Consider the following 8,728-nt stretch of genomic DNA (forward strand, 5'->3'; position numbering starts at 1 on the left):
TGATTATATTTTATCTCTAACAAATCTGTATATAAACTTAAGCTTTACAATAGGGTATAAGACCTTGTCAGACTTTCATTTCCTTACTCACTTTACCTTCTCCATCCCTCACATTAGGGGAGGAGGCAGTTAACGAAAGCTGGGACCACGCAAGTGGGGAGGGCAGCTGAGGAGATCAGATAGAGATCTGCCCTAGTGAGAAGTCCTCACTCCCCCACACCAAAGACTCGGACCTGAGAGAGAATGGGTCATAAACACAAGCTCCCAAGTGCTGGGAAAGTCATCAGAGAACCTGTCCTGGTTTTTGAGATGCCAACAGTTCCTGTATTAAAGCTCAAGGGTGTAGAATAAAGGAAGAGGTGACAATAAAATAATAATAGCCAACATTTAGGGCTTATTTGTGCCATGCACTGTCCTAAAACCTTTATACATATTAACTCAGTCTCCACAACAACACTATGAGGTCTGTATTCTTAGTAACCCCATTTCACAGATGAGGAAACTGTGGCACTGAGAGATAAAGATTGTACAGAGCTAGTAAATGGCAGAATCAGTATTCAAACCAGGTGGTCTGTGCCAGAGCCTGAGCAGTCAGCCCTGCACCATCCTACCTCTTGAGAGGAGGCATCTGTGTCCACATTTGTGTATATACCTGGATGGATTTATATAAAATCATACCTGAGGAAGCTGGAAAGATTTATGAAGAACAAAGCCTGCCCCTCACTGTGCCTTGAAGAAAGGAGAAGAAAGTCTCCATTTCATCTGCTGCGTGGAAGAGAACATTGTGATGTTGGATATCAAAGTCGGCCCTGACACCAGGCAGAGCACTTCAAGGAATAAAATGAGGACCATCCTCCAGTCAGACAGAACAGACATGAGTGCAAATTCCAGCAGCCTCAGTGACAAAGGGGAACTTAACTCGCCCACTGCCAGCCTGCTGCCCCTTGAACAGGGGCTCGCTGTTATGGGAGGAGAAGCACGTCCTGGAGTGGCTGTCTGGGACACACTCCAGCCTGGACTTGAGCACTTTCCAGAGTCAACGACTGGCCCCTTTCACACAGCCCTTCCCTCCCTTTCTCTTTCATCAGAATGTCCAACTGTTGCAACCTATATAATATAAGTAGGGACATCCTGAACTTTTGTAATACAACATAGCAGGTGTACCTCATTCTTGGAATACGGAAAAATAGTCTCATCAGCAAGAGGCCCCTTTTGGCACTAACACTGTAGATGGTTAGATGTGATCCAGAGGCTTTTCCTTCAACACTTTGTGCTGAGTGGATGATCCAGTCCACTGGGCTGCCTCCTCTGCTTGTCAGATACTCCTCAACAGAGAAGGGCTTTTCCTCCAAGCATTTGATAGCCAAGAGCTGCAGCACTTCAAGTGAAAGGCTTCGAGTTCTTTGCAGAATCCAGACACAGTTGATTACTCTGTGGCAGGATCCAGGCCTCTGAAATGGCCCTGAGTCTCAGCCTAATGCAAACTTTTGGGCCCCCCTGGGGCATGAAGGTAAGGAATTCCTCCACCTGCTCCCCCCTGGGTCATTATCCAACCAGCAACGCCGGGCTGGGCTGAGAAGCTTCTCAGATGAAAAGCTGTCCAGTCTGAAAGCTTGAGGAGATGGGAACCTTGGAGTCTGTGTTTGCTGAGTGCTCTCTTTCCAGTGTGCAGCATTAGAAATTAGCCCTTTCCCTAAGGGTCCTTCCTCTCAGACCCCCTGCATCCAAGTGAAATGCTGTGAAAGCCAGTCTGCTGTTAGGACACACTCAAAAAACTCAACAGCCCTCAAGTCGCAAAGGGGATAAGTCCAATTTCTGTCAGAATGCCAGACAAGTGGGTCAGGGCTTGGGCTGTCTGATTTTACTCAGCCACTGCACTCTAACAACTCACCAAGCACAGGGACAGGATGATAAGGAGAGAGGGAAACAGCCCAGAATGAAGGTTTTCCTGGGTAGGTAGGTTATCATGGTACCAACCAAACTGAGCAGTCCAGTCACCTGCCTCCAGACAGAATCCTATCACAAAAGTTTCAAATATTTAAGGGATCTGCATAATTCCTAAAAATCTCCAGGAATGGTGAGCCCTTGACAACCCAAGTCAGTGGTTTCTCAAAGGATATTTTGGCACTTGTTCCCTTTCAGAAGGAGTTGTAGCCACCCAGATGTTCTGCTTTCTAACATTTATAGACCTTTTAATTGCTTTTTTAGCCCACTCAACCCTGGGGTATAGAAGGAAAGAGAAGCAATCTGACCTGACATCCTAGAGGGTTAGCAATTTAGGAAAATGATAGCTAGATTGTGTCCAGGATAGGTTTTCTTTAACTTTCAGCTGTTGCCCACCTAGAGACACCACGTGGGACAGTTTATGGCATGCCAACTAATTTAATGATGCCATAAAGAAACCCATGAATTGCTGACACCCCAATAAAGCCCTTACAACAACTCATATCTAAAGCTCCTTTATTTCTTCCAGATGCCACATCAAACATGAAATCAAACAACCTCTCAGGGGTGAGGCCCTGCATTGTCTTTCTTCAGCAGAAGATCAGAGCCTGCCAAACAATGGCAGGACAGAGAGTTAGAGGACAAAGGAGGCCAAGAAACCAAAGCACAAAAAACGTGGAGTTTTGACATATGACTCTATGTATATTTGTGTATATGCGGAAGCAGGATCTTTTGGGGCATTAGAAAGAAGAAGCAAGGTTGAGGAGACAGTTCCTCTACACAGAGCTCTGACCCCTGAGATTCTGGATTCCACTGACAGTCAAAAATATTTCCTTACCTACTCCTTTTCCCCTTTTCTCAAAATGGATATAACTCTTTGATAGGATGTAAGTCAGAGTAATGCCAATCACAAGTATAACATTCTCAACTTAGCACTAAAAATGTAGAAATTTGTATTACCTGCCTGCTCCTCTGAATTTCTTCCTGTCTAAGCTCTTTCCCCCCATGGAAAAGGGAGTTTAAAATTTACCCCTCCTGTCATGTCATCCAGCTTTTACTTAGGTCACATGAAGAAGTGTCTCTGCATCCAATTTTCCTCTGAGTGTTTTTAATACCCCATGACTTAGCAGCAGCATCCTTCAATTCTTGTCTCTTAAGATGCTTTATGGGGATAAATAACCCTGTTAACAGAGACAAATAACAACAGAGAAAGAGAAAAGTGAAGTATGAGGCTGAGACATGAAAGATGATAGGGAGCCAATGAGGTAGAACTATGCAACAAGGTGATGGCAAGTGTCAAAAACAACCAAGAGGCTCTGATCTCAACATTGAATCAGAGAATTCCAGCCCTTGAGAGTGATGATGTAAGCTCAAAGGGGTGAAAGCACCAAAAATTAGGATACTAAGCCTTCCCTCAGTCCTGGAATACAAGACGATGATATAGTGGAACGAGCAAGGCTTCGGCAACAGACAAGCCCAAGTTTGAGTAGACGTCCTGGCACTTGCCAGCTGAACATGGAAGTCCCTTTGTGACTCCTGCTCTACGCCTCTAGAACCTTCATAATGAGATCAGGATGCTGGAGAAAGAATTGGTTCACAGTAGATGAGATCAGTTCCAAGATTTACATGTTCCTACTGAGTGTGATTCATGAGAATAAGAGACTTCACAAAACTGTAGTGCTAAATGAGAAAAGATTCAGGGAAAATGGCAAAGTCATCTGCTTCACTATCTCTCTCTTGATTCCACTTTTCCTTAATGACTTCTTCCCCATGTGCTGGCAGTCATCTGCATACCCACTCACCCATCCCCAACATATAATGGTGAGACAGGCATAGGACAATGACGGTATACCTTACTGTTCCAAAAGAGGAGAAATAAGTGCTACGTGGTAGTCACTGCTTCACAGCAATTCTGAAATTCTGTTGGGTGCATGTTGCCAGTTCCTTGATTAGGGCCCAGTCCTGCTCTCAGAAAGTAATACTTTATTCTTTCCTCTGGGCTCTTGACCCATCCTCTGAATTTTCTTCCCTTTTCCGTGAGAAATGGCCCTTGTTTAAGCTGAGCAGCCTCCCCCTCTTCTTCTTGCTCACAGAAGAGTGACAGTCCAAAGACCTTGTCTATACTGCTTCTGTTCCGTTTAGTCCAAGCTGACATATTCCTTGAAAAAATGTGTAGTCTTCCTGTATATCGAATTATAATCCATTCACTGACACAAAAGCCATAATCCTTTTTCCTCTGAGACAGCCCCTTTTTTTCCATTGGTCCTGGAGTCAGAAAACTGTGGAATAGTGCTCCTAAGGTTCTTAGATGACTTTTGTCTATTTTAAAGAGGCTCTAAGGTATTCCCTTTAGATTCTTTTCTAGCAAATAAAATCCAAGAGGCACAGATTTAATATTCTTAGAAGACCTACTAGGCATGCCTTTAACTCTTTATGACTTCTCAACAAAAGGTCGTATAGCTTTGAGACTTTTACTCTGAAACAATAATTTATTCATAATGCCCTAGATTTTATCTCTTCCCCGAGGGCATTTCTAATTTGAAAAGCTTTTGTTGGGAGAGACTGGGGATGGGAAATAATTTTATTTTTGAGCCCATTAAGCGAGGGTTCATTCACATTTCTTCTAAATTCTGCTTAAAATTAAATGGTTCCTTCTTTAGTTCATCTCCACTCCTATTTTATAATAGGCAGCTAGAAAAAGCCAGTTGGCACCATTTTCATTCTGCCTGCAAATCTCTCTAGCCAGATCTATGAGTTCATTTGGTACTCTTCTCTTTCCACGCTATCACAAGTGACAGTGCCATGAAAAATTCTAGTATATATATATAAAACAAGTGCTCCTTTTCCTCTAACCTCCAGCAACATTTTCTTATGTCTTTCAAGCCCTCACCAACAGTCTCTTGGAGGCCTTTTGAGATTTCACTAACAGAATCTTTCCGGATAGTCCAACTTCCACTCAGTGCTCCATCTGAAAGCAAATGCCACATGCTTTAAGTTTATGTTACAGCAGCACCTCTCTTTGAGATACCAAAATTTCGTTCCAGTTATCAACTTTTCTTTAAAAACTATCCCAAAACTTACTTGACTTTAAGACTTACTATACAGCTACAGTAATTAAGACAGTGTGGTATTGGCAAAAGAATAGACAAATAGATCAATGGAACAGAATCGAAAGCCCAGAATATACCCATATGAGTATAGTCAACTAACGTTTGACAAAGAAGCAAAGACAATACAATAGAGAAAAGGTAGCTTTTCGATGAATGGTGTTGCAACAACTAGACATTCACCTGCAAAAAAAAATGGATCTGGACATAGAACTTACTCCCTTCACAAAAATTAACTCAAAATGGATCACAAACCTAAATGTAAAATGAAAAACTATAAAACTCCTGGAAGATAACATAGGAGAAAACCTAGATGACCTTGAATATAGCTGTGACTTTTTAAACACAACACCAAAGTCACAATCCATGAAAGAAATAGCTAATAAGCTGGACTTCATTAAAATTAAAAATTTCTGCTTTCAGAAAGACAATGACAAGAGAATGAGAAGACAAGCCACAGACTGGGAGAAAATATTTGCAAAAGATACATCTAATAGGGGCTGGTCCCGTGGCCGAGTGGTTAAGTTCGCGCGCTCCACTGCAGGCAGACCAGTGTTTCGTTGGTTCGAATCCTGGGCGCGGACATGGCACTGCTCATCAAAGCACGCTGAGGCAGCGTCCCACATGCCACAACTAGAAGGACCCACAATGAAGAATATACAGCTATGTACCAGGCGGCTTTGGGGAGAAAAAGGAAAAAAATAAAATCTTTAAAAAAACAAAAAAGATACATCTAATAAAGAACTATTATTAGAAATATACAAAGAAAACTCAAAATTCAACAATGAAAAAGCAAACAACCTTATTGAAAAGTTGGCCAAAGACCTTAAAAGACACCTTACCAAGGAAGATATACAAATGGCAAATAAGCATACAAAAAGTTGTGTCATATGGTACGTCATCAGAGAAATGCAAATTAATATACTATGAGCTATCATTACAAACCTTTTAGAATGGCCAAAATCTGGAACACTGATAACACCAAATGTCGATGAGGGTGTGTAGCAACAGGAACTCTCATATGGTGCTAATGGGAATGTAAGATAGTCCAGCCACTTTGGAAGACTGTTTGGCAGTTTCTTGCAAAACTAAATATACTCTTGCCATAAGATCCAGTAACCATGCTCCTTGGTATTTATCCAAAGGAGTTGAGAATATATATCCACATGAAAACCTGCACATGGATGTTTACAGCAGCTTTATTCATAGTTGCCAAAACTTGGAAGCAATCAAGATGTCCTTCAGTAGGTGAACAAGTAAATAAACTGTGGTACAAACAGACAATGAAATATTATTTAGCACTAAAAAGAAATGAGCTATGAAGCCATGAAAAGACGTGGAGGAACCTTAAATGTATATTACTAAGTGAGAGAAATCAATCTGAAAAGGCTGCACACAGTGTGATTCCAACTATATGACATTCTAGAAAAGGCAAAACCAAGGAAACAGTAAAAAGATCAGTGGTGCCCAGGGTTTGGGGAGGGGAAAAGATGAATAGACAGAGCATAGAGATTTTTAGGGCGGGGAAAATGATACGATAAAGACGAATGATACTTTAATGATGTATGTTATTATACATGTATCCAAACATTTATCCGTTATACATTTGTCCAAACCCATAGAATGCACCACTCCAAGGCTAATCATAATTTAAACTATGGACTTTCAGTGATTATGATGTGTCAATGTCTATTCATCAATCGTAACAAATGGACAACTCTGGTGGGAGATGTGGATAATGGTGGAGGCTATCCATGTGTAGAGGCAGAGGGTATATATGAAATCTCTGTACTTTCTCCTCAATTTTGCTATGGACCTCAAACTGCTCTAAAAAAAAATATGGTCTTATAAAAAAACTATCCCAAACTTAGTGATTAACTCAACAATATATTATATCTCTCATGGTTCTGAAAACTGACGAATTCATGAGTAGCTGTGTGTGGTGAATCTCTCATATGGCTGTAGTTAGATGACAGTTGAAGCTGGAGTCATCTGAAAGTTTCTTCACTCTTGCATTTAGCTTTAAGAGCTGGAATAGCTACAGGGTCATTGGGCATCTCTCCCTCCGAGTACCTTTCCCACATGGCTGCATTGGGCTTCCTCAGATCTTGACAGTCTCAGGGCAGTTGGACTGCCTGCATGGTGTCTGGCTTCCCTCAGCGTGGTCATTCTAAGAGGTCCAGACAAACCACCACACCAGAGGTTCCCACACTTTCTCAGTGCACAGCATCTTTAATAATTCAGTATCTTTTTTACAATGCCCTAGGCCAAAATAAATACAAACAAAACAAAGGAAAAAACACAAATGTCTCACTTATTAACTAGTTACAAAAAAAAATTGAGAAGTTTTTATTTCCTAACTTAGTAGCCATTTCTCAAAAACATAAATTGAAAGAAAATGCATTTTTATTTCATCCCTAAGTGCGATTACTTATTACTGGTACACATGCACCTGTTGGGCACCACACAACTTCTCAAACCTTGACTGAGATTGGAATCAGATTGCATGCTACCACATGTGCTTCCTGTTCTACATGACTTGTGTGCAATATTTGTTTTTTTAATCACATAAACCACTAAAAACCAAGCCTTGCAAGATATGGAAACACCAAAATGAACGTGACCTGCTATTGAAACTGTGAACTACCTTGAACTAATAGATTCTGCAGTGTCTGATAGGTGTCCATGTTTTTCTTCAGAAAATTAAAATAAATCTTGGTGCCCCCATGAGATTGCTGCAGCACCCCAAGCTGCCTCAGCACAGAATTTTGGAACCACCGCACCACAGCAATCAAATCCTAAAACTAGATGATGAACTTGAGGAAATAGTTTTCATTGTGCCTCATCTTTAACTTCCTATCCTTATCCTTCCAATACATGGCCAGGCAAACAAATACTATCGATCTGGCTCTACTTTGGTCAACATCAGTAAGACAGGTAAGCAGAAAGATAAAAGTTTGAGGTAAGGTATGGGTCTCTCTCTTGTCCACAGGAGTAATTCTAAAACACATTAAGGCAGTTACTGTTTATTTGCACACCACTTAGAGATAGCATTAAGCGCTTACATCTTTGAATTTCTATACCCAGATTCCTCACAGAATGTCCAAATCAGTAATAGATATTCAACACATATTTATTGAATGCATGAATAAATGAATGAAGGAATGAATGAATAAAGAAAGAAAGAAAGTGGATATAGACATGAGTCAAGAAAATGGAGGCGGGGCTGGCCCCAGAGGCCTAGTGGTTAAGTTCAGCGTGCTCTGCTTCGGTGGCCCAGGTTCAGTTCCCAAGCGCAGACCTACACCACTCTCTTAGCAGCCATGCTGTGCTGCTGGCCCACATACTAAAAGATAGAGGAAGATTGGCATAGATATTAGCTCAGGGCAATCTTCCTCAGCAAAAAAAAAAAAAAAAAGAAAGAAAGAAAGGAAAAAAGAAAAGAAAAAAAAATGGAGTGGAACTTCCCCTAGGAATTGTATTAGTTTGCAACCATTTGCTTAGAAATCTCCTCAACTAGATATCCAGGGTCATCAATTATAATTTCTATTTGCCACAAAAACACTAGAATACACGTTATAGCAAAAATTACCTTTCCTCCAATTTCCAATAACATGTTCCTCATTTCTGGCTGAGAATTCAACAGAGTAACCCTTAATGTCCATGTTCCTACTAAC

Source organism: Equus caballus, chromosome 7 (assembly GCF_041296265.1).
Source record: "Equus caballus isolate H_3958 breed thoroughbred chromosome 7, TB-T2T, whole genome shotgun sequence".
Taxonomy (NCBI): Eukaryota; Metazoa; Chordata; class Mammalia; order Perissodactyla; family Equidae; genus Equus; species Equus caballus.